The sequence below is a fragment of the Pristiophorus japonicus genome, chromosome 18, assembly GCF_044704955.1.
Source record: "Pristiophorus japonicus isolate sPriJap1 chromosome 18, sPriJap1.hap1, whole genome shotgun sequence".
Taxonomy (NCBI): Eukaryota; Metazoa; Chordata; class Chondrichthyes; family Pristiophoridae; genus Pristiophorus; species Pristiophorus japonicus.
Window position 1 is genome coordinate 19043369 of NC_091994.1, and position 27655 is coordinate 19071023.

Below are 27655 nucleotides of genomic sequence, written 5' to 3' on the forward strand. Positions count from 1 at the left end.
ATTTTTTTTTCCAATTTTTAAAAAAGTTTTGTAATTAGGGTTAAAAATAAACTTACCTTAGTGGGCAGGGTTTTTAACAATAAAATGTGTTTTTAAAATTTTATTTTATTATATTTGTTGTATGTTTTAAAACTCTTACGACCGTAACAGTAGGCTATGTGCCTGCTTTTATCAGGCGCAAGAGTTTTGAGGACATTTGCTGGGCAAGATATGGGTAAATCCCGCAATCTTGCCCTTGCAAATGTCCTCGCTCCCGAGATACGGAGAATCTGTCAAGTTCCAACTTGATAGATCGGAAAAGCTGGTTTTCAGCGCATGCACATTGTGCGCTGACAACTGGCCTTTGCGATGCCTTGCCAGGTCCGTAGAAACTCCTTACCAGGCCAATGTCAACTTTGATGTATTGGAAGTTGGCCAGATGCAGCTTGAGCACCCCATCGCCACACCAACCCCCCCACCCCCACTTCCCTCCTGCAGCTACAATCCATCGTTCTGACGTTTCTGGTTGAATCTGATCGCCTGTGGTCTGTTGTAGTTCTTGGCATATCAAACTGTCTATTTCCTCCGGTGCATATCACCCCGCCTCCCCCCCCCCCCCCCCCCGCCCCACCCCCAAAATGTTAATCTTTAACCTGACAGTAATGATGCTTCTCAGTGTACATTTCAACAGGCAGCTTCACACCCTTGCCCAATTTCCCATGGTTTACCTATAATTCGAGACGGTGACAATTGGCAGGTTAAATGACCTTGGAATCATCATAACCAGGTCTGATCTCATCCCTACTTGACATTCACACACACACACTGTGTGGTGAGGACCACAAGATAATAATCAGGAACAGGAACTCAGCTTGATTTTTTTATTCTTCCAACCTAATCCAGGGATATTATGAATCAACTGAAGAATCCAACTTCTGTCCCAACCGCAATAATTCACCACAGACCCGTGATTGAAACTGGAACTAGCCAGATATCAGTAGCATACTACACACCCACTGTGGCATCTGGAAGCCAGTGGTGCATTATATTCCTTTTTTAAATTCATAGAATCATAGAAATTTGCAGCACGGAAGGAAGTTATTTCGGCCCATCGTGTTCGTGCCGGCTGACCAAGAGCTATTCAGCCTAATCTCACTTTCCAGCTCTTGGTCCGTAGCCCTGTAGGTTACGGCACTTCAAGTGCACATCCAAGTACTTTTAAAATGTGGTGAGGGTTTCTGCCTCTACCACCCTTTCAGGCAGTGAGTTCCAGACCCCCACCATCCTCATGGGGAAAATATTTCACCTCAAATCCCCTCTAAACCTCCCACCAATTACTTTAAATCTATTCCCCCTGGTTGTTGACCCCTCTAATAAGGGAAATAGGTCCTTTCAATCCACTCTATCTAGGCTCCTCATAATTTTATACACCTCAATAAGGTTTCCCCTCAGCCTCCTCTGTTTCAAAGAAAATAACCCCAGCCTATCCAATCATCCCTCAGAGCTAAAATTGTCCAGTCCAGGTAACATCAGGGTAAATCTCCCCTGGACCCTCTCTAGTGCAATCAGTTCTTTCCTGTAATGTGGTGACAATGGCTTACAGAAGGTGATAAATAAAATGTAGAAAAATCCGAGAATCTTCGGCTTCATTTACACTGCATACCACTATGGAGTAGCTGCAAAAATGGGTTTTGCTTCACTCAAGTCAGGGCCCATTCCTGACGTTAGAGCAACGTAGAATAAGTCACTCTCTGGAGTCAGCTGGAGGCCTTCGGGCTGAAATTCAGGCCCACCAGAAAACTGGTGCACTTACGATTGTTTAAGTGTTTTTACCGCCGTCTTGATCGATATTCAGATCTTTGTCTTTTTTTTCCGAGCGAATTGGTAGCCGGTCATAAGTCGGGGGCGGAAGTCGGAGGTGGATGTGCGGCGGTAAGTCCTGGTGAGGGGCGGAAGTTGGGGCGGGACCAAGTCTCCGCCGCTGTCACTCAAAGGCAGCGCGGTGCTGACATCAATGCGCGTGTGCGTCACCACGTCTCTCACCTCATTTAAAGGGGAGAGAAGCAGCGAATTTTTAGGTTCAGCCACTGGGCCACCAGGGAGGGTTTCGGCCGGGCCAGCAGCCTGGCACCCAAGAGGGGGTGCCAGGCTGCCTGTTGGCGGCCCAGCCGAACCCGAGGCCATAATTATCCGACATATCGGGAAGTCGGCCGGCAAAAAAAAACATGGCGGGCGCGGCAGTGCGCCCTCCCCTTGAAGGGCTACCACGTTGCCGTGACCCACACACAAAAAACAAGGAGCACCGACAAAAAAAAGCTGGCGGGGGCACCACGCAGCAGATCAAAGATTTTTTTAGGTAAATTTTGCGTGGAGTGGGAGATCAACGGTGCGCGCTTTGATGACGCACTTGGGGCGGTCGGCACCAGCGGGGCGGAAGTGGGGACTGCCCGAAAAATCCCCGAGGTGAATTTGGATCGTGGCGGTCAATCGACTGCAAGGCGGTGGCCACTCAATTCCGCCACATGGCCACCGCAAAACAACGGCAACGGGCATTATCCCGGACCCTGAATTTTGGCCCCTTGACTCTGGACGGGTTATAGAAAGCATTTATCTAGTACCTTTCACATCCTCAGGATGCCCCAAAGCACTTCAAAGCCAATGAAGTACTTCTAAAAGTGTCATCACTATTGTAATGTAGGAAACCAATTTGCGCACAATAGGGTTCCACAAACAACAATAAGAACATAACATAAGAAAAACATAAGAACATAACAGAAGAATTAGGAACAGGAGTAGGCCATCTAGCCCCTCGAGCCTGCTCCGCCATTCAACAAGATCATGCCTGATCTGGCCGTGGACTCAGCTCCACTTACCCGCCCGCTCCCCATAACCCTTAATTCCCTTATTAGTTAAAAATCTATCTATCTGTGACTTGAATACATTCAATGAGCTAGCCTCAACTGCTTCCTTGGGCAGAGAATTCCACAGATTCACAACCCTCTGGGAGAAGAAATTCCTTCTCAACTCGGTTTTAAATTGGCTCCCCTGTATTTTGAGGCTGTGCCCCCTAGTTCTAGTCTCCCTGACCAGTGGAAACAACCTCTCGGCCTCTATCTTGTCTATCCCTTTCATTATTTTAAATGTTTCTATAAGATCCCCCCTCATCCTTCTGAACTCCAACGAGTAAAGACCCAGTCTACTCAATCTATCATCATAAGGTAACCCCCTCATCTCCGGAATCAGCCTCGTGAATCGTCTCTGTACCCCCTCCAAAGCCAGTATATCCTTCCTTAAGTAAGGTGACCAAAACTGCACGCAGTACTCCAGGTGCGGCCTCACCAATACCCTATACAGTTGCAGAAGGACCTCCCTGCTTTTGTACTCCATCCCTCTCGCAATGAAGGCCAACATTCCATTCGCCTTCCTGATTACCTGCTGCACCTGCAAACTAACTTTTTGGGATTCATGCACAAGGACCCCCAGGTCCCTCTGCACTGCAGCATGTTGTAATTTCTCCCCATTCAAATAATATTCCCTTTTACTGTTTTTTTTCCCAAGGTGGATGACCTCACACTTTCTGACATTGTATTCCATCTGCCAAACCTTAGCCCATTCGCTTAACCTATCTAAATCTCTTTGCAGCCTTTCTGTGTCCTCTACACAACCCGCTTTCCCACTAATCTTTGTGTCATCTGCAAATTTTGGTACACTACACTCTGTCCCCTCTTCCAGGTCATCTATGTATATTGTAAACAGTTGTGGTCCCAGCACCGATCCCTGTGGCACACCACTAACCACCGATTTCCAACCCGAAAAGGACCCATTTATCCCGACTCTCTGCTTTCTGTTCGCCAGCCAATTCTCTATCCATGCTAATACATTTCCTCTGACTCCGTGTACCCTTATCTTCTGCAGTAACCTTTTGTGTGGCACCTTATCGAATGCCTTTTGAAAATCTAAATACACCACATCCATCGGTACACCTCTATCCACCATGCTCGTTATATCCTCAAAGAATTCCAGTAAATTAGTTAAACATGATTTCCCCTTCATGAATCCATGCTGCGTCTGCTTGATTGCACTATTCCTATCTAGATGTCCCGCTATTTCTTCCTTAATAAGAGGGGATCTCATAGAAACATTTAAAATTCTGACGGAACTGGACAGGTTAGATGCAGGAAGAATGTTCCCAATGTTGGGGAAGTCCAGAACCAGGGGACATCGTCTAAGGATAAGCCATTTAGGACTGAGATGAGGAGAAACTTCTTCACTCAGAGGGTTGTTGACCTGTGGAATTCTCTACCACAGAAAGTTGTTGATGTCAGTTCATTGGATATATTCAAGAGGGAGTTAGATATGGCCCTTACGGCTAAAGGGATCAAGGGGTATGGAGTGAAAGCAGGAAAGGGGTACTGAGGTGAATGATCAGTCATGATCTTATTGAATGGTGGTGCAGGCTCGAAGGGCCGAATGGCCTACTCCTGCACCTATTTTCTATGTTTCTATGTAAGATACTGATCCGATAATCTGTTTTACTGATATTGGTTGGGGGATAAATATTGACCAGGATACCAGGAAGAACTCCCCTGCTATTCATTGAAAAGTGCCATATGATCTTTTAAGCCCACCTAAGAGAACAGACGGACATCGATTTCACGACTCATTCGAAAGGCGGCACCTTTGACAGTGCAGAACTCCGTCAGTACTGTACTCAAATGTCAGCCTTGATTAAGTGCTCAAGTCCTTGGAGTGGGATTTGAGCCCACAATCTTCTGGCTCAGAGGCGAGAATGCTGCCACTGAGCCAAGGAGCATATCTTGATCATTTCTTAACATCAGTGTGAATTAGAATCACCTTACACTGACACAGCAGTGGCCATTTAAATGCACCCTTATTTGCCAAGTGAGAAGTAACTTTTCATACATTTTGTCAGTACTGATTTATAGATTCCAGGTCATAATTATTTATAACAAGTTTTCTGTCAGTCAGCAGTCAGACAGGTTTTCTCTGAATGCCTCAATTCACGCTAGCCTTTACATAACAAATTCAGACCTTCAATCTCTGCACTGTATGATTATCTTAAACTCTGTTCAAATGGCTACACTGGGGAGCGGGGGACCTTGATAAATAATATTCTTGTCAAATACTCCATTTTAAATTCACATAATGTAGCAGAATGCTTAACAGCACATACCAATGCTCTTCAAATAGCATAAATCTTTAGCAGGAGAGTGGAAGAATTTATTGACTCAAACCTCACTGACTTAGAAGTATTTTCACCAAGGCTCTGGCTGCCTCCCCTCGCACCCCCTCCCTTCTTTATGTGGGAGTGGATGGAGGGAGGAGGGAAATTTCTTCTGTTTTATTTCATTGACCGACCCAGCTGTTATATTTAGGGTGCGCCACCAGCGGTAATTATAAAAATAATATGTGCATTTATATAATACACATCAAAACCTCCCACACAGTGAAGGGCAGAGCCTGTCTGTAGGCAAATGCACTAGCTATCCAGACCTACAATGTACCACAAACACCAATGAGATGAATGACTCTGTTAAGAAAGAAATAAGATGCATTTATATCGCACCTTTCATGACCTCTGGACATCTCTAAAGGCTTTACAGTCAACCAAGTACTTCTGAAGTTTAGTCTCTGTTGTAATATAGGAAACGCAGCAGCCAAAGTGCTCACAGCAAGATCCCACTAACAGTAATGAGATAATGACCAGATAATCTGTTTAGTGTGGGTTGAGGGATAAATCTTGACATGGTTCTTCTTCGAAATACTGCCATGCGCTCTTTTATGTCCACCTGAGGTGCAGACATCTGAAAGACAACACCTCCAACAGTGCAGCGCTCCCTCATTACTGAAGAGTCAGCCTTGATTACGTGCTCAAGTTCCTGGATTGAGATTTGAACCCACAGCCTTCTGACTCAGAGGCACGAGTGCAACCATTGAGTCACCCTGACAAGAGTCAAAGTGTTGATTGAGAGGGGAATGCTGGCCAAGAAACCATCCACTAATCGTCAAATAACACCATCCACTAGAACTGGTCGGTGAAGCTCTCATCACAAGTACGGCATTGGCAACAGTACAGCACAAAGTGTAAGCCTAGACTAGCAAGCATTGATGTCTGATTCGGTGCTTCAAAGCATGAGCTTCTGAGCTGTGGGCACAAACCTCCCCACCGTACTGATTAAAAGTTCTTTGATCTTTTTGTCCTTTTCACATTAGTTAGCATTGGGAAATGGAGCCTAAACTTAAGTTGTTTCCTTGTCCAACAATTTTATTCATCATATGCATTCTTAAATATCTGAATAAATATTGCAGGGCTGAATTTTAGACTTTTATGTTTTTGGGGCGATAATGTTCTTTGCAAAACCGGACCTGACGATCGCTGCAGGGTGCTGGAGGCTGACTGCCCACCCAGAAGACCTTACCGTCACGATTGCCGCCGCTCCTGGATGAAAAACGGAGCGTAGAAGACCGGAAAATCCAGCCCAAAACTCCATTCTTGGTCAATCTCACTTCAGCTGAATAATCTTTGTTAAATTAAAAAGAGATTGACAGTCAGTTATTTCCTCCTGGCTTTCTAATCTTGATTACCTGGCCTCTTCCCGAAGGCGGGAGCCAAGAATTTACAAGCAACCGCCAATCTACAGAAACATTCCTCAACAATTAGCCTCTAGTTGACCTCATGACGTGCACACCTTGATCACTTCCCTATCGTTAAAGGCCAGTTTTAACTTCGGGTGGGAATCGGGTGGGTGGTGCGGGGATCGAAGCAGGCAGCGAACCGTCGGGTCCCCTGATCCACTGGAGCATGAAGCCCGGGAGATTTCAATTCCCAGTCCACATTTGCATGCTCTGACTTTGACTCCCATCTGAAGCCAGTGGAAATTACACCAGCGGACGCGAGTCAAAATTGAGGCTCGGGGGGTGGGGGTGGGGGGCGGGGGGAGGGGGCGTCTGTCTGGAGCTTGGGACTCACGGACATGGTCCCTGTCAAGGTATTTTTACTTGTAAATACAGAACATAACTTCTGACAACGTTGGGCTCAAGATCTACTTAAGTTCATTGCAGAGGCGCAGGAATGGCTATACCAGCTGACCACGTGGCTGTCACTATGTCCTAGGAAATATGTCCATGAGCAACGTGGCATCTTCCCCTTTGAAAACGTTTGATTTGTGCTCAGTCACCTCCGTCAAGGGAATAAAGAAATTGAGGAGAACAAAGGGTAAAGAGTCCAGCAGAAGCACTCGGCTTGATGCGTCGAATGGTCTTTCCTGATTTGGTGGTTTCCTTTGTTCCTAAGGTGTGGTTGAACCATGTTGTCAGAAATATAATCAGTATAAATGGGCTTGTGCTTTCATTGTCTTTTCATTAAAAGGAACCAGAACTTCCTGTAGTTCTAGTTGTCACACATTACCATTCAGTAGCTTCCCAGAACCTTGGAAATATCACATAGGAGCTAGTCAGTGGCGGCACACCCTCGGAATAAATGTTGAAATCATTACTGCGTGAATATTTCATAAACAAGTTGTTTCTGTGAATCTTTTGTTTCAAAAATAGGAACATTCACAAGTATCCTAGAAGTCTGATCATTTGCCCAGAAATTCTGTGTCTGTAAGAACTCTGTGTCCTATTGTGTCTTGCAATTGCGATGGCAGAGAGAGGCATGACATCATGCAGTAAACACATACACATGTTCCGGAGCAGACTGCTGGCATTGTTACAAGAATGAAACAAACATGGAGATGTATTTTTAGCCTTTCATTTATTAGCTGGACAGCTAACAGAAGTGCTGGCCAAAAAATGTGCTTCAGACGAGTTGAAGATCATTTCTACAATGTCCTTGGTTAATTGTTCTTTCTAGCACAGCAACCTGTTGACATTGAGGGAGGGATTAGTATCTAATCATTGCATTCAGTGATGGAACATTTGATTAGAAAAATAATTATTTAACAATGCTTCAGTGAACTGTAGCATGTGATACTGTGAGTGTCTAAATCAGTAGTCTCTTACTAAGGGACTCAAGGCATTTGGGAATAGTGCGGGAAGGTGGAGATGAGGTCGAAGATCAGCCATGAACGTACTGAATGATGGAGCAGGCTCGAAGGGCAGAATAGCCTGCACCTGCTCCTATACCTTATGTTCTCATGTTCTTATTACTCTTGTGTTATGACTCTTGCTTCAGTAGATACTTTTTTGATGCCCAACAAAGAAACCAACTCCCATAGGCAAGCCCACCCATCTTATGTAGCATGATCTTGTGTACAAAATAAATCGGGATAGCAAACCCAGTTATTGTTTTCTGGATTACACATAGGAATTCCACTATGGGTCTCCATTACATCAGAGGATGATTTATATCAATCTCACCAAAGACTTCTGTAAACCACCATACGGGTTTTGATAGACTTCTGACAGGGTCATTTACAGAATGCTGTAGTAACAACCAATTGTTGAAGTCAGTTCGATACTGCAACAATTTGGAACTAGTTCTTGAGCAGGCAACTTAGCCAGTTGAGTTTCTTTAAATGGCTTTCTTTATAGGCCTTTTAACAACAACAACAACGTGTATTTATATAGCACCTTTAATGTAGTAAAACGATCCAAGGCGCTTCACAAGAGTATTATAAGACAATAAATCTGATACCGTGCTGCATAAGGAGAAATTAAGGCAGATGACCAAAAGCTTGGTCAAAGAAGTAGGTACTAAGGAGCATCTTAAAGGAGGAAAGAGATGTAGAGAGGTTTAGGCAGCGAATTCCAGATCTTGGGGCCTAGGCAGCTGAAGGCACGGCCACCAATGGTTGAGCGATTACAATCAGGGATGCTCAAGAAGGCAGAATTAGAGGAGCGCAGACATCTCGAGGGATTGTGGGGCTGGAGGAGATTACAGATCAAGCAAACGATGGACAATCATTTCTTAGGAGTAGATTAATCATTCAATCCCTGCCAGTTACAGTTTTGTTTTATGGAATATTTTACTCATGGAGTCACATCTTGTCTCCATGTCTGTTATAGCTAGGTCCATAATGTAAATGATGACTGGTATATGAAAAGTGATCAATCTTTATACCTGTAATACTCATTTAAATACAGCCTTATCTTTGAGAAGACAATCTGTAAGACTGTGCCAATTTCATCATCATCATAGGCAGTCCCTCAGAATCGAGGAAGATTTGCTTCCACTCCTTAAGTGAGTTCTTTGGTGGCTGAACAGTCCAATATGAGAGCGACAGACTCTCACAGGTGAGACAGACATTCGTCGAGGGAAGGGATAGGTGGGACTGGTTTGCTGTATGCTCCTTCCATTGCCTGCGCTTGACCTCTTCACGCTCTCAGTGTTGAGATTCGAAGCGCTCAAAGCCCTCCCGGATGCACTTTCGCCACCTAGGCCGATCTTCAGCCAGGGACTCCCAAATGTCAGTGGTGATGTCACACTTTACCAGGGAGGCTTTGAGGGTGTCCTTGTAACGTTTCCGCTGCCCAACTTTGGCTCGTTTGCTGTGAAGGAGCTCCACATAAAGCATTTGCTTAGGGAGTTCCGTGTCTGGCATGCGAACCATGTGGCCTGCCCAGCGAAGCTGATTGAGTGTGGTCAGTGCTTCAATGCTGGGGATGTTAGCCTGGATGAGGACACTAATGTTGATGCACCTGTCCTCCCAGGGGATTTGCAGGATCTTGCGGAGACATCGTTGGTGATATATCTCCAGTGACTTGAGGTGTCTTCTGTACATCGTTCATGCCTCTGATCCATACAGGAGGGCGGGTATTACTACAGCCCTGCAGACCTACGCCGCCTCCAGGCCAGGTCCAAGATCACCCCAACCTCTGTCGTTGAGCTACAGTACGCGGACGAATGCTGCGTCTGCACACATTCTGAGGCTGAACTCCAGAATATAGTCGATGTATTCACCGAGGCATATGAAAGCATGGGTCTTACGCTTAACATCCGCAAGACAAAGGTCCTCCACCAGCCTGTCCTCACCGCACAGCACTGCCCCCCCAATCATCAAGATTCACGGCACGGCCCTCAACAACGTGCACCATTTCCCATACCTCGGGAGCCTCTTGTCAACAAAGGCAGACATTGATGCGGAGATTCAACACCGCCTCCAGTGCGCCAGTGCAGCCTTCGGCCGCCTGAGGAAAAGAGTGTTCGAAGACCAGGCCCTCAAATCTGTGCCAATTTACTTGAACAATGAATTGTCAGTACCAGAACACGTACACAAACGAATGCCAGTGGCCACCTGTGATGTCTGACATGCTGCTTATACTGGGACTGTCCTGATTAGATTACAACATTAATTAATAGCCAGGTTAGAATACATGACAATTATATCCAGTATTTGGATATATTTGGTGATTTTTTTTTCCCCAGTTGTACATGTTTTGTTTAGTGATCAGCAGTATTGGCTTGGCTGATCTCTTTCTGATATATTCATACAGAGCCAAAAGATAATAAGGCAATTTCCCAGATGAAGCCATTTTGAAAGTGATATCTTAATTAAAGGAACCTGATTCTAAATTACAAATTGCAGTACAATGAGAGAATCCAAAAACTAGAGAAAATAATATGGGTTATAAATTGCATAGCGCCCTATTTGGGGCGACAACTTTTGCTGCAGCGCAAAAGTATCGGCGGGCGTTAAAGATTTGATTCTGGCCGGAACTTCCGCTTTAGCACTCCAAGAGGGAAGTGGAGCGCTAAATCAAGTGTTATCACTTCCCTTAGAGCGCTAATGGGAGTGAGAGGGGCGGTAGGGGCAGAGCGCTGCACAATGTTCCGTGCAGCACTGACAGTTTTACAGGCTCCTCACCTCCTTTAAAGGGAAAGGCCAATGCTGCGGTGATTGAATCCTAAGGCTGTATCTGTTGGCTGACGGCGCCTGTGATATGCGCATAGCAGCCCCAAGCACACAAAGAGAGTGCAGGGCTGAGCAATGGCGGGTTCCAAAGAAATCAAAATGCAACACACTGGGAACATAATTACATTTTGGCCGATCTGACCACCACTGCATTTAATTAGCGTTACCCAAGCGGCCGGCCGAGGTGACAACGTTGTTGACACCCGATGATGCTGCAGGGGATGGAAACAAATTTTACATTTGGGGCGATAACGGGGGCGCTGCGCACTGGATGGCATCACGATCTCCGAGGCACAAAAGATTGAGGAGTTAAGTTTTAGCGCCAGTGCAAACCCACCATGCAAGTTCACGGGTGTCGGTAACTTTGCCGCGCCCGGTAACCCTTTAGCACCCCGTTACCACCCCCCAGAGGTGCTAACGGGAGGCACAAAGGAGAACAAATTCTCCCATATTTTCTTCATTGAAAAGATTTGCTTTTTTTTGGAAAAAAAGAGAAATGAAGGGTCAAGATCAATAGCACCGGATGACACCAAGGGTGCAAAGAATAGGAGAGAAAAGACAAATCTGGAAGTAAGAGTAATTAAGCATCAAGTTTGGGTTTTTAAAAACAGTAGATTATAGGAAGAACAGAAGACTGAAGAGGTAAAAAGTTCCAATTCTGTAAAAGAATAACTTGGATAAGGACACAATTCAATGAGTTTGTACTTAAATATCGTTAGAATGAAGGGAGGAGGAAGAGAGTGCATGGTAATATATTTAGCGCTCAAAAGGAACAAGAGAGGATAATTCAGAGGAGCTGTTATGATACTACTAACAATAAATTAGAGAGAATGAAAGACAAGTTACAATGGAGAAAGAGAGGAGACTAAAGATAACAGCACTGGCAATCAAAATGCAAACTTTTGTTTGTCATTCCCAGGAGCGTGAGATGCATTAGAAGTGCCTCCACATATATGGGAATATTATTTGAGTTTTGTACAGACTTGGGTAGGATAGTGACCTTGCAAGCCCAGGCACTGTTGTTTGTGGAGAAAACTGTAATTACCTGACAAAAAAACTGCCAGAAACATAAAAAAAAATATTTGAAGGTAGTTAGGGAACTAGCTGAAAACCAGGAAAAATTGTTTTTGCATAAAAAACAGTTAAGATTGAAGGTTTACTGGTTACAAAATTCTGTTTAAATTCAAGCGCTCGGTGCAAAAAAAACAATATGCAAAATATCTCATCCTTGTTCCAATATTCTGGGTATTGTTAAACTCCAAAAATATGTACAACCACACTTGTATGATTTCGCAATGTTCTTTGACATTACATTATTCACAGATCATTGAACTTGTTCTAATGCATCATTTGTGTGTGTGCGTGTTTCCCTGCTCAGTACACTGTATCTGATCTTCATCAATCCCTGCTTTATGCAAAACAAACTGTTTTAGACTCTGAAGATAAATGCTAGGATTCTTTGGGTGCCATGTCAAAGGATTCGAATAGATCCCCCGAATCATCCTCCCTCCCCTACCCCCAGCCCACCGTGCCCCCAACCAAATTTTTTTTGGACCGTTCTTTTTTTCTTCACTGCTGAAAGTTGCAGGGTTACAGTTTACTGCCAATCCTCCAGAACCATGCCAAAGTGTATGCATCATGCACGAGGCTAGTTAGTGACCCAGGTCGATTTGACTCTTTTCAGGTCGGTGAAACTGTGGCCAATTGGTGCCCTGGCTGAAATGAACCGGTTTCAAAACAGACCAAGGATTTACCTACTGAACCATCTGGGGATATTCATGTGAAGCCTACATTTAGATAAGGACAAGTCTGAATTTGCCATGACTCACTTTCTGGACTTATACGGGACGAATATGTAAGGCACTTGGGAACGGTACCAGAGAGCTGCTGGCACCTATGGAATATCACTCTGTGTCTGTGGTTTTGGGAGACGATAGGAGGAAGTATATAGTACCTTTTTGGAGCTAGAAGCACTTCACACACAATAATTATCTTTCAAGTACAGCACCTGTTATGTAGACAAATGTGCAGTCACTTCACACACAGCAAGATTCCCAGAAACAGCAATGAGACAAATGACCATTTGATCATTTTTTGGGTTGTGATGTTGGTTGAAGGAGAAATATTAACTAGGATAGCTCCATGTCATAGGATCTTTAACAGCCACTTGAATAGACAGAGTCTCAGTTTAATGAACATGGTCCTTGCCATTCGTAACTTTATTGTGGATGATTGCATTGACAACTGGTTTAGCAATTCATCACCAGCTCTGGCTGGATGACATCAAGCATTATTAGGCCCTGCTCTCCTCGACCAAAACTGCTTATTACTCCAGGATGATCCTGAAATGCAAAAATAACAGCCAGTTTCTTTTTTCCACTACCAACTGTCTTCTTAATCCCCTCCCCCCTGTTCCCCTGCCAACCTTACCTTTACCTTCCACAAGAAGTGCGAGGCGCTCACGGACTTCCTTGTCACACGTTCAGTTGCCTCTGCTACTTTCCTTTCTTCCTCGAGCTCATATCCAAGCTTCCCCCAAGTTTCCCTCCTGCCTTAGCCCTGAACTCGCATCTTCTCCTAACTTTCCCCATTCCCTCTCTGAGTTCATCTTGTCCATCTTGTCCTGTTTTCTTGACCCTATTCCCACTAAAGTGCTGATTACCCAACTTCTCTTCCTGGACCCCATGCTAGCTGACATTGTACATGATTCGCTCTCCTCAGCTACTGTCCCCCTCCCTTTCAAATCTCCCATCATTACCCACAAGCCTAAAAATCCCCTACCTTTAATCCTTCAGTCCTTGCAAACTGCTGCCCCATCGCCAACCTCTCTCCAAAGTCCGAAATTGGTGCTCATCTTTCCCACAACTGCATGTTTTAACCTTTGCCATTTGTATCCAGAAGGCACCCAGGTCTACCTCACCCCCACCTCTCTCGATTCTATGATTCTATGATTCTATGACCCCTCCACTGCCTCTGTGTTGCTGGACTGCTTGTTGACCAAAAGTTCAACAAGGATCCTTCGCCTGCTCCACGCCGACATGCGGGCTGTGATCCTTACCAGCGGATCCGTTACAGACCCATTTCAAATCCGAACCGGGGTCAAACAGGGCTGCGTCATCGCTCCAACCTTCTTCTCAATCTTCCTTGCTGCCATGCTCCACCTCACTGTCTACAAGCTCCCCGCCGGAGTGGAACTAAACTACAGAACCAGTGGGAAGCTGCTTAACTTACGCCGCCTCCAGGCCAGGTCCAAGACCACCCAAACCTCTGTCGTAGAACTGCAGTACCCGGACGATGCCTGCGTCTGCGCACATTCGGAGACTGAACTCCAGGATAGAGTCGATGTATTCACCGAGTCATATGAAAACATGGGCCTTATGCTTAACATCCGTAAGACAAAGGTCCTACACCAGCCTGTCCTTGCAGCACAGCACGGCCCCCTAGTCAGTAAGGTTCACGGCGCGGCTCTCGACAACGTTGACCACTTCCCATACATTGGGAGCCTCTTGTCAACAAAGGCAGACATTGATGCGGAGATTCAACATCGCCTCCAGTGCGCCAGTGCAGCCTTCGGCCGCCTGAGGAAAAGAATGTTCGAAGACCAAGCCCTCAAACCTACCACCAAGCTCATGGTCTACAGGGCTGTAGTAATTTCTACCCTTCTGTATGGATCAGAGGCATGGACGACTTACAGAAGACACATCAAGTCACTGGAGATATATCACCAACGATGTCTCCGCAAGATCCTGCAAGTCCCCTGGGAGGACAGGCGCACCAACATCAGTGTCCTCGACCAGGCTAACATCCCCAGCATTGAAGCACTAACCACACTAGATCAGCTTCGCTGGGCAGGCCACTTAGTTCGCATGCCAGACACAAGACTCCCGAAGCAACTGCTATATGCGGAGCTCCTTCACGGCAAACGAGCCAAAGGTGGGCAGCGGAAACGTTACAAGGACACCCTCAAAGCCTCCCTGGTGAAGTGCGACATCACCACTGACACCTTGGAGACCCTGGCTGAAGACGATCCTCGGTGTAGAAAGCGCATCCGGGAGGGCGCTGAGCTCTTCGAATCTCAACGCCGCGAGTGTGAAGAGGTCAGGCGCAGGCAGCGGAAGGAACGTGTGGTAAATCAGTGCCACCCCCCCCCCCCTTCCCCCACTGAATATCTGTCCCACCTGTGACAGGGTCTGTGGCTCTTGTGTTGGACTGTTCAACCACCAATGAACTCACTTTAGGAGTGGAAGCAAGTCTTCCTCGATCCCGAGGGACTGCCTATGATGATGGATGATGACATGCAGTCCTACATGGGCACCGGTTCCCCCAAAGCCTCACGTTTAAAATCTCATCCTGGTGTCTTATCCCTTCCTGTCCATGCCAATCCTATCTGTGTAACTTGTTTCAGTGCTGCAACCACCCCCCCCCTCCCCCCTCCCCACACACCGCTCACCCACGAATCCCCACTCCTCTCACTCTGGCTTCTCGTGACACTTTTGGTGGGTGTGCCTCAAGATGCCTAAGCTCCGTGCTCTGGAATTCTCTTTCTAAACCCTCTACCTCTCCATCTCCCTTTCCTCCTTTAAGACCCTCCTTAAAACGCACCTCTTTGAGCCAGCCTTTACTCACCCACGACCTCTTTTGGCTCAGCTCCATTTGTTTTTCAATGTGCCTCTGTTTTTCGATGTTAAAGGCCCAATATAATTGCGAGTTGTTATTGTTATTATTATTACTGCGCAGCGTGTCAGCCTAGTTTCTGAGCTCAAGTCCGAGAACAAGATTCTGACTCAGAGGTGAGAGTGCTGCCAACTGGGCTAAACTGACAAAAGGAAAGCAATTTTTATAATGCCTTCCCTTCGTAAAATCACACTATATCTGCCCTGTTATTATATCAAATTGACCCTCACATAATATAAAATAAAAACAGAAAATGCTGTAAATCTCAGCGGGTCAGGCAGCATCTGTGGAGATAAACAGAGTTAACGTTTCAGGTCGATCACCCTTCGTCAGAACTCTGTTTTGCTCTGCGCAGAACTCTGCTCGGTAGTTTGCTTTTGTGTCTGACCCTTTTATAACATTGGCTTGGATGTTGCAGGGTCGATGACGGCATAAGCACAGCGTACGCCGCAGTGAGCCCTCAGAATAGCCCCGTGAGCTCTGGGTTTCTGCAGGCGGTGCGTATGCGCGAAAATCTCGAGCGGATCGCCTTGACAGATCGTCCGAATGTGTACCAAAAACACTTTCATTGGGGCAGAGTTATTTGTCCAACTACTGCCCAGCAAATGCCCACGAAACCCTTACGTTTAGTAAAAGCAGGCATAGGGTCTGCTTTCATCAGCGTAAGTGTTAAAATAAATGTTAAATTAAAATATTTTTAATGATTAAAACTACAAAAAATATTTAACATATGTTAACGTAAATATTCACCCAGATTAAAATGTTTAAAAGTATTTTTCAAGAAAATATATTTAATTTTAAATGTTAATTAAAGAGACTTTTAAATAATTTGGAATATGGGAACATTATTTTTATTTCAGTTGTGTTCATTATTTATTTATTTGGGGAATTCTGATGAGCTGATGGGGATTCCGTTCATAAATGGAATCCCCATAAGCTTATGAGGAACCCCCCCTTTCGAATTGGTTGACTTGTCCCACCTAATCCTCGGGATGTTTCCGAACCGCCTGTGTCCCTGGGATCCGTGGGCCTTTACCCATGCGGACGTCTGCAGGCCCAGGACCTCGACCTGTGTGGGAACACTGGAGCAGCAGCCCAGACAACCCCTGCAGGGAGCAGCGCGAGCAGCAGAGAGAGGGTGGCAAAGGCAAAGAGGGCGACTACATTCGACATCACAGGAAGGCAGGGAAATGATTGGCTGGCGAGTTTTTCTCTCTCTTTTCTTGCTTTAAATTAAGGGCCTTAAATTAGGGGCTGGGATTAAAAACAAATTCTAGTTAATTCAATACATTATAGATGACAGGGCAGGCAATGAGTCACTGCTGCAACATGTGGAAGCTGGTAGACACCAATGAGGTTCCCGTCAACCACATCTACTGTCATGTATGTAGACCATGTATACTAACTGTATAGTCACATAAGGTGTGCCACCAGTGTGCACTGCGGTGGGAGACCCGAGGGTCACCTGCATAGATGTGCAGGGCCCAGTATAAAAGGCTGCCCACCATGCTTGTGCCTCACTCTGGAGTACAATACTAAACCTTGTGGAGTCATTCATAAGAATATTAAAGACATAACATCTACAGCAAGTGTCTGACGCTCGAGGAACTTCGGCTCCGCGTTCATGAGCTGGAATCCAAGCTGCAGACACTACGACACATCAGGGAGGGGGAGTGTTACCTGGACACCGCGATCCAGGAACTGGTCACACCAATTTGATTAATTACTTCAAATTTGATCCGTGGTCAGGGACAGGAAGGTGTGACTACGAGTGAGGAAGGTATGGTGTGATAGAGGAGCCTCAGCCCTTGCTCTTGTCCACGAGGTTCGAGGCTCTTATCCATTGTGTGGACGAGAGCAGGGACTGCAGGGAGGTTGAGCAAACTGACCACAGCACCGTGGTACAGAGGGCGAGTCAAGTGGGGGGAGTAAAAAGAAACATTGTAGTGGTAGGGGACAGTGTCATTGGGGGGATAGATACTCTTCTCTGCAGCCGAGAGTGAGAGTCCCAAAGGCTGTGTTGCCGACCCAGTGCCAGAGTTAAGGACATCTCCTCTGGGCTGGAGAGGAACTTGGAGTGGGAGGGGGAAGATCCAGTTGTCGTGGTCCATGTGGGTACCAATGACATAGATAGGACAAACAAAGAGGTTCTGCTGAGGGATTATGAGCAGCTAGAAACCAAATTAAAAAGCAGAACCACAAAGGTAATAATCTCTGGATTACTACCCAAGCTACGAGCAAATTTGCATAGGGTAAATAAGATCAGAGAGTTAAACATGTGGCTCAAAGCCTGGTTTGGGAGTAATGGGTTTTGGTTCGTGGAACACTGGCACCAGTACTGGGGTGAGAGCATTTTTCAATGCAAATGCAATTGTAATTGTAACCATCTGTGTAAGTCCCACCCAGCAGAAAGACACCCTCCCCAAAAAGTTATATTTTCATTTTTGCAGAGGAAGGTGGCACACAACAAACAAGAAAGAACTCGAACAGGAGGAGGCCCAGCTGCAGCCACTGACACCCTTGGAAGAGAGAGTTGCTGCTTTGATGGGTCCTGCCTGGAGAAAAGCAACCACCACTGCACAAGCTGGGCCCACACTCGAGCGAGAGGTTAAGTCCTGCAAATTCCAGAGTCTACTTTTCCTAAATGTTAAGTACTGCGCGGGCTAGCCATGCTTCGGCTCATGGGGATGTCTCCGTCAGCTACGCTTCGATTGATGCAATGTGCTATCATTCATCGTGGTTCTTCAAATCAGCCTGCTGCCTGCACTGTGTGAGCCCACTCATGCCACCTTGCCCCCTCCTCTGCTGCTAACCATTTGTCTGTTCTGTTATATTTTGCAGAACTTGAGGCCAACCCTGATGAGGTTGAAGCTGATGCAGACTCGGACGAGCCTGAAGAGGAGAACATCTTCCAATCCCACCTTCCAGACTAAGAGCATGGGGGTGAGGGGGAGGTGATGGATGAAGTCCTCATTGTTGTACTCACTTTGGAGGAGGTGCAGGTGCCGCCCATTGAGGTACTAGACCCTTCCCTGAGTAGTGGTTTGAGTGTTGGTGGGACATTCCATGGTTTCCCACCTTCCGAGGCTGGGGATTCCAGTGGGGTGCAGCGAGGCACACTCAGGGCTCCACCGTCCGAGGCTGCCGGTCCCACTGGGATGCAGCGATCCACACCCAGGGTGAGGAGGAGAAGGAGAGCTCGACAGTGTTCTCCTGAGGTGCAGGATCTAACAGATGTGGTTCACATGATGACAATGAGTGCGGAGAACATTGACCTTACCCGATCACTCCTGGACACCTTCAGTGGGGTGGGTGATGAGTTAACGGAACTGTCGGGAGAAGTAACAACACTCTCACAAGAAATGGGAACACTGTCCGGGAACATGAGGGAGGGAATATCTCAGTCAGCAGAAACAATGTCGGTGCACATGAGGAAGAGAATGTCGCAGGTAGTTCAAACACACTCAGTGAACATGATGGAGGGAATGTTGCATGTAGTTGACACACTTTTGCTCAACATGAGGGATGGCATGTCACAGGTAGGTGAGACACTGTCGGCGAACTGAGAAACGATATTGACTCAGAAGATCAAGATATTGAATCAGTTTGGGTGGAAATAAGGAATAATCAGGGGAAAAAGTTTCTGGTGGGCATATTCTATAGGCCCCCTAACAGTAGCTACACTGTTGGACGGAGTATAAATCAAGAAATAATGGAGGCATGTAAAAAAGGAACGGCAATAATCATGGACGATTTTAACCTTCGTATTGATTGGACAAAGCAAATTAGCCAGAGTAGCCTTGAAGAAGAGTTCATACAGTGTATCCAGGATAATTTCCTTGAACAGTACGTTGCGGAACCAACCAGGGAGCAAGCTATCTTAGATCTGGTACTGTGTAATAAGACGGGATTAATAATCGATCTCATAGTAAAGGTTCCTCTAGGAATGAGTGACCATAACATGGTTGAATTTCAAATTCAGTTGGAGAGTGAGAAAGTTGGATCTCAAACCAGTGTCCTAAGCTTAAGTAAAGGAGATTACAAAACGTATGAAGGCAGAGTTGGCTAACGTGGACTGGCTAAATAGACTAAAATATGGGACGGTTGATGGGCAGTGGCAGACATTTAAGGAGATATTTCATAACTCACAACAAAAATATATCCCAATGAGAAGAAAAGACTGTAAGGGAAAGGATAACCATCCGTGGCTAACTAAGGAATTAAGGGATGGTATCAAATTGTAAACAAGAGCATACAATGTGGCCAAGATGAGTGGGAGGCCAGAGGATTGGGAAACTTTTAAAAGCCAACAAAGAATGACGAAAAAAATAATAAAGATAGATTATGAAAGTAAACTAGCACGAAATATAAATACAGATAGTAAGAGTTTCTACAGATACATTAAAAGGAAAAGAGTGGCTAAAGTAAATGTTGGTCCCCTAGAGGATGAGACTGGGGAATTAATAATGGGGAAGAGGGAAATGGCAGAGACGTTGAACAAATATTTTGTATCGGTCTTCATGGTAGAAGACACTAAAAACATCCCAGTAGGGGATAATCAAGGGGCTATAGGGAGGGAAGAACTTAATACAATCACTATCACAAAAGAAGTAGTACTCAGTAAAATAATTGGATGAAAGGAGGATAAGACCCCTGGACCTGATGGCTTACATCCTAGGGTCTTAAAAGAAGTGGCTGCAGAGATAGTGGATGCATTGGTTGTAATCTACCAAAATTTCTTGGATTCTGGGGCGGTCCCAGCAGATTGAAAAACTCTAAACTTAATGCCCCTATTTAAAAAAGGAGGCAGACAGAAAGCAGGAAACTATAAACCACTTAGCCTAACATCTGTCATTGGTAAAATGCTCGAGTCCGTTATTAAGGAAGCAGTAGCAGGACATTTGGAAAAGCATAATTCAATCAAGCAGAGTCAGCATGGTTTTATGAAAGGGAAATCATGTTTGACAAATTTGCTGGAGTTCTTTGAGGATGTAACGAGCAGGGTGGATAAGGGGAAACCAGTGGATGTGGTGCATTTGGATTTCCAGAAGACATTCAATAAGGTGCCACGTAAAAGGTTACTGCACAAGATAAAAGTTCATGGAGTTGGAGGTAATATATTAGCATGGATAGAGGATTGGCTAACTAACAGAGAACAGAGAGTCGGAATAAATGGGTCACTTTCCGGTTGGCAAACAGTAACTAATGGGGTGTCGCAGGGATTGATGCTGGGGCCTCAACTATTTACAATCTATATTAATGACTTGGATAAAAAGACCAAGTGTAATGTAACTAAGTTTGCTGATGATACAAAGGTGGGTGGGAAAGCAAATTGTGAGGAGGACACAAAAAACCTACAGAAGGATATAGACAGGCTAAGTGAATGGGCAAACATTTGGCAGATAGAGTATAATGTGTGAAAATGTGAGGTCATCCACTTTGGCAGAACAAATAGAAAAGCAAATTATAATTTAAATGGAGAAAAATTGCAAAGTGCTTCAGTACAGAGGGACCTGGGTGTCCTTGTGCATGAAACACAAAAAGTTAGAATGCAGATACAGCAAGTGATCAGGAAGGCAAATGGAATGTTGGCCTTTATTGCAAGGGGAATAGAGTATAAAAGCAGAGAAGTCCTGCTGCAATTGTACAGGGTATTGGTAGATCACACCTAGAGTACTGCATACAGTTTTGGTCTCTATATTTAAGGAAGGATATACTTGAATTAGAGGCTGTTCAGAGAAGGTTCACTAGTTTGATTCTGGAGAGGAGGGGGTTGACTTATGAAGATCAGTTGAGTAGGTTGGGCCTATACTCATTGGAGTTCAGAAGAATGAAAGGTGATCTTATCGAAACATATAAGATAATGAGGGGACTCGACAAAGTTGATGTAGGGAGGATATTTCCATTCATAGGGGAAACTAAAACTAGGGGACATGGAGCTAGAATCTCCACTTTTGTGCTTAGCGCCCAAAAATGGGCGTTATTTCCGGCGTGGGCATTCAAAAAGAGTTTTCAGATCGCTGACTTCTCGCCCATTCTCAAAGCACCTAGTCTCCATTTTTGAAAATGGGCGTTACCGCGAGCGATATGAAATGGGCGGTAGGGTAAAAATTTTTTGACCTTCTGCCGTAAAGTGTGGCCGTCCTTAGCAACGTCATGGCAATGCTCGATTCCTGCAATTCAGGAGGTCAAGGTCATGATGACATGCACAGAAGAGGAGACAGAGAGAGAGGGAACTCAGAGAGACGGAAGGGGTGTCTGGGTGTGGTGTGGCTGCTTTGGGAGGAAGTAGGGAGACTTTAGAGCTTCACAGCAAGTAGGCAAACAAAAAGTAGCTGTTCGAAGCCACATTTGTCCTATAATGGAGAGAGAGGAGGAGGCATCACAGCGTGCTGGAGATTGACGCTGGAGAGAGCAGTGAGGTGGGAGAGGAGCACATTGGAGGGTGCAAAAGAGCCAGGAGATTCTCAGACGAGGCAAATGCCTCCCTCCTGCGGGAGGTCGAGTCACGCTGCGGTGATTTGACACAGGGAGGGCGTGGGAAGCCCACCCCAAAGGCATACCAGAGGATGTGGACCGAGATAGCAGAGGTGATCTCATTGGCGACCAACAAGGTTCGTGAGGGCAACCAATGCCGCAAACGATGGAACGACCTTGTGAGATCCGCAAGAGTAAGTATTACATTGATGTACATGTACTTATGTATTTATATAATTTGATTTGTAAAAGTCATGGGTGACTATCATCAGATGTGAGGTCTTTCACTCTTACCGGGAATGTTGTACTCAAAGCCTGCAGTCACGGTGTACGTCTTTAGGTAAAGAATGACAATTTTCATAATAATCATGATTACATCTGTCGGTTGTTGTATCAGTCTCTGTGACAGTACCTAGCAATGATATCACGCAATGATCTCATGCCATGTCGTCCTGTCACCTTTTACAGAAGAAGCTATCGACGATGAGGTCTGTGCAGAGGCGAACGGGTGGGGGGCCACCAGTCCCCAGCGACATCACTGACATGGAGGAGCGGGTGCTTGCACTCGTGAGGAAGCACCGCCGGACAGCCATGGATGCATCTGCAGACCCTGAAGTGATGCCACATGAGTAAAGCTTACACCACTGCGTGATGTGAAGTCAATAGATGCCACACCCACTCATATCCGAACAATCATATATGATAAATAATTTCTAAAATTGTCATAGAAATAATGATGGCCTAATGAAAATCATTGGAATGCAAATGTCTCGATGGTCATGAAATGTGATGTCTGCGATGATATTCAGAGCGGTGTTGCTTTTGTCGTGCATATGCTGTGTATAGCGCTGGACTCACCTTTTGACCCCAGCACCCCCTTCTCCTCTAATAACCTAATTTGTGCTTTGCAGCTCAGCCAGCAACGCGGACCCGGGCAAGCCCACAGAGGCCAGAAGGTGGGGGCACGGGGCCCGACTCTCCGGACGTCCCAACATCTGGTGCTGAGGAACTCCGATTCTCGCCCGTCAATCCACTGGGTCTGTTCTCCACGGATGAGAGCGCGGACTTCGAGGAACCTGCATCACCATGCTCCAGAATCCATTCCACCCCAAGGCCATCTAGTGGTCCTCCGGTCATTCCCGCCTCCACTCTGGAGGTACTGGCCCCAAGCACCTCGCCACAGGGCACCCCATTTGTCCCCAGGACAGCGCCAACCCCGCGGCAGTCTTGTGGATGTGGCAGGTCTGTTCCACGAGCGCCACATGACAGCGGAGAGATGGTACAGTTGTCCAGGAGAACTGTCGACCTTGGTGACCAACTCATCGAAGTATTGGGGGCATATCCCGACAGCTGGCCACCATGACCGAGTACATTCCGCGGATGGCGGAGGCCTTGGATGCGATAGCTAGGAACACTGCATAGTTAGGCCTCCCAGTGGTCCCCGAGCATGGTACTCCACCCCTAGGTTCTGCACCACCACTGCGAACGACAGATGAGAGCAAGGACCAAGATCCTGCTTCTGCATCAGAGAATATTGCCCCCTCGGCACTCCCCGCTCCTGTACCCGTGCAACCAACACATCTGTCTTCATTCTCCCCAGTGAGGCACCGCCTGAGGAGCTCCTCGGCCAGGCGCCGTGGAGCGAGGAGGGGATGGGGTAGAGATGGGCAGAAGAAGGGGAGGGGGGAAGGAAAGTGAGGTGCATGTCCGCAGGTGATGGCTGTGTTATATCTCCATCTGGATGTATGCAATTTGTTGTAATGTATGGGGGCTGGGAACCACTCTCCTGCTTTGCCTTTGTATTCTGTGTTGCTGGACATGTTGAACATTTGATTGATGTCAATGGTGGAAAAAGTGGGGTGTGGGCGGGGGTTGGGTGTTATTGCCTGAGATACTTATGATTTCAGACCAATGTTGGCACTGGTGATTCCTTAACGTGAAAGGGTTAACATCAATCAACGTAAACTTTAACTGGCACCAAGATGATGGGCACGATTGGTGTCTGAGCTGCACACACACACAGCAGTGTGTCAGCGTTGTCACTCACATCAACGCTTTTTCAGGCAAATCGTTCAGATATCAGCTCCTCACATAAGAGTCTTGGTTCAATGTAGCCACCACGGGCCATTTCCTGTGGTCTAGAGGAGGTCGTGGGCATGGTTGCATAGCCAGCCTGATTGTCTGGACCTAGGTCAGCATCCAGCCTCTCGTCGTCCTCTTCCTCTCTCTCCTGAGGTGTAGCATCAGTGCCTTCTGGCAATTCTTGGCCTCTCCTGATAGCCAGGTTGTACAGCATCGAGCACATGACCACGAATTTAGCTATTTGCTCAGGGTTGTATTGTAGCTCCCCTCCTGAGTGGTCAAACAGTTATTGTTTGGTGGCCCTATTGCATTGGAAGTATAATAGCGATTGATGAGAAGCAATGATTTCTTCACTAAAATACACCTGGAGTAAAGCCCCAATAGTCCAGAGTCTGAAAATATGTCTGTTGAGACGTTCATTTCACCTGAGAACTCCGGAGTCAATGCAAACTCCCCCGAAGTTGAGGCAGCCTTTTGAATGAAGCAACCTGGAATTTTAAAAATGCCAGCCATACCGCTGGCGTTCGTTCAGAACAGTTCCACTTTTCTGGGTGTTTTTTTGGGCGAGCGATATTGTGGCGATATGTGTGCGAGGTGGTGAAAGTGACAGTGGGCGATCTCTGGGCGTTAGTTTCGCTAAATGTGCTCTTTACGACAAAAAAAAAGTGGGCGGGTGGTATTATTGAATCTCGGTGTTAATTCCGTGCGGAAAGTAACGCTGGATGATATTATGGGCATTGATTTTGTTCATTCTGATGATTCTGCCCAAAAAAAGTGGGCAGGCGGTAATATTTTTTCCTGGCATTAAGCACATGGAGAAAGTAACGCTCGGCGATAAGTTTCCTAAAAATGCCTGTCAGTTTCCATTTTGTGCCAAAATGGCCAATATATGGGCGTTATACGTCATTTCAGCGGTACAATGGGCGTTAAGTGGGCGTAAAGCATGCAAAAAAAATGGAGGTTTTAGCCCATAGTCTCAGAATAACGGGCCGCCCATTTAAAACTGAGATGAGGAGGAATTTCTTCTCTCAGAGGGTTGTAAATCTGTGGAATTCTCTGCCCCAGAGAGCTGAGGAGGCTGGGCCATTGAAAATATTTAAGGCAGAGATAGATAGATTTTTGAGAGTTAAGGGAGTAAAGGGTTATGGGGAGCGGGCAGGGAAGTGGAGCTGAGTCCATGATCAGATCAGCCATGATCTTATTAAATGGCGGAGCAGGCTCGAGGGGCCTAATGGCCTACTCCTGCTCCTATTTCTTATATTCTTATGATCCAAAGACTCTGAAGCCAAGGAGCCAGCAGGTAACCTCTGTGTTTTTTTCGGGTCGGTGGTGTACTCCGGAGATACGCCTCCGAGGGCAAATTACAACTCATTGTTTTCCACACTCATGGAAACTCTGGATGCTTCAGCCTTCTCTGAGAGAACATTTTTTTTTATACTACTGACAATTTAAGCAACATTTATGGAGATTCACATATCTGACTATATTCTTGCAGGGAAATATCAGCACATAGTTTGAAGTCAGCGGGGGAGCAAAGGCGTTGTCCGCTGACTCCGGAGTAAGCTTCCCACAAAGATCTCGTAATCTCTGTGGCGAGAACTTTGGCTTTTCCGACATGCAATTGAAATCAGCGCAAGTTAATGGGGAATCCCTAACGCGAGCCGCTGTGACGTCAACAAGCAGCCAATCACACTGCAGAAGTCGCTCACACGGAGAACCAGGAAATAAGTAAGCTCCTTTGATTCTAACTTGTTAACGATGTTAGAGAGAGCAAAACAAAGATCGGGGCGCTCACATGGGGAAAAGGTAAACCTGAATTAAAGATGAACAAACATTTTAAAAAATAATTTCTTTTTCAAAGTTTCTTAAAAATAGTCTTTTTTTATTAACATTTGACACTCCACAAAAGTAAAATTAGTTTTTCTGGGCCAGTAAATTTGTTTAGCAGTCAATACGCAGTTAAAATCCCAGTTGCACCTAATCCAAAACGGTTTAACTTTTGGGGTATTTACCAGCGATATTACCGTGCAAGGGCTTCAGTTTTTGTCAGTCTCACTGATTTCACAGATTTCACTGCCGGCTGTTTGGGGGTTGGGCGGTCCACAGTGCAGTCAGTGTCGGACCAGTGAATGACTTACTGTAACTTCAGGATTTCCTCATTAGGATGCACATGCGATACCAGCCTGATGTTCCGGTCAGTTTCAAAGGAGTAATAAAAGCGAATGCTGTTTGTTCATTGTTGATACCCACTGCAAATTATTTGCAGTTAAAAGGCTAAAAGGGCAAGGTCTAATATACTTATCTCAAGACATCAAATGTCAAATATTCAATAAGATATCATCTTCTACAATACTTTAAAGGGAGTTTCATTTCTATGAGTGTGCACAGGTTAATGGGTTTGTGTAAGATTCTTTTGTCTGTTAATTTAATGCAGTCACTAACCTGTTTATGATAAACCGCACAAAGAAACCTTACATGAGCACATTAATCTCCCAGAGGAAATGAAATCCTTTGGAAGGGAGAAATTTGGGAGTGTCCCGTTTGGGGTGCTAACTTTAAAAAGTTGAAAAAATTAGCAGCAGGCACTAATGTTTTTCAACTTTAAGAACATTCAGGGTTTGCTCCACTTCCTTGCTGGAGCGCATCAGGATGCAGGCAAGGGTGCTACTTGTGCAGTGCTGCACAATGGGCCATGCAGCACTGCCGCATTGGAAGGCTCCTTCCCTCCCTTAAAGGGAAGGGCCTTCGCTGCAGGCTTTGCAAGGGAAAGACTTACCTGGTTCCCGAAGGGAGGCACAATCCGGCCCAATCAGCCCGATGCACTGCAGCAGAGTTCTGGGCTGATCGATCAGGACGGAAAAGGCTTGAAAAAAATCGATTTAGAATATTGCATAAATGTTTTACTTACCTCGGCCACCTCGCAGCACCTGGCCCTCCGACCAACGCCTCTTGCAGCTGCCGATGTTTGCGCCCGGTGATGCTGCAGGGAGCAGAACTGAAGTTTGGGCTCGGGGGGGGGGCTACGGGAGCAATGTGCACGGCGATGACATCACGATCTCCGGGCGAAGGAGATCGGGGTACAATGGCCTACCACCGCTGAAAACCTCCCGCCGAATTTAGCGGGAGTCGATCTTCTCACCGCGCCCGGTCAGTAACTGGTTAGCGCCGTGTTACCGCCACCCAGAGGCGATAATGGGAGGTGTTAAGGAGGCCAATTTCTAGGCCATAGACTTTTCACAAGAAGTCTTCTTCACCGAATGAAATTAAATGTATGTCCTATAGCAATTCCTAGAATATATATGTTTTTTGAAGAAAGAATTGGGATGACTTGAAATCAGTTGTGGCCATGAAATAATGGTGTAAAAATATGAGTTGCACAACATATTGTTTTGACACCCACTATATGTCACAGTCCAAAGGACTGAATGTTCTTTGAACAGTGTGTTTTAAGGTTGCAAAACATATTGCACAAGAACTTACAACTTTCAGCTTTGCTGATAGTACTTCAAATGGTATTACTGTCTTAGTTTCAGCTTGTGGATTACAGAAACCTACCTTGTTTATGT

At 45.9% G+C, this 27655-nt stretch overlaps 1 long non-coding RNA gene across 1 annotated transcript in view; it reads right to left on the reverse strand.

The window, feature by feature from the left end:
• Positions 1–27329, reverse strand: part of LOC139229156 (uncharacterized) — a 64655-nt gene extending 37326 nt beyond the window's left edge. The window contains exon 1 of the long non-coding RNA XR_011587665.1: positions 26998–27329. This is a non-coding gene — a long non-coding RNA (uncharacterized lncRNA). The remainder of the gene's footprint in view (positions 1–26997) is intronic.
• Positions 27330–27655: the final 326 nt, after the last annotated feature.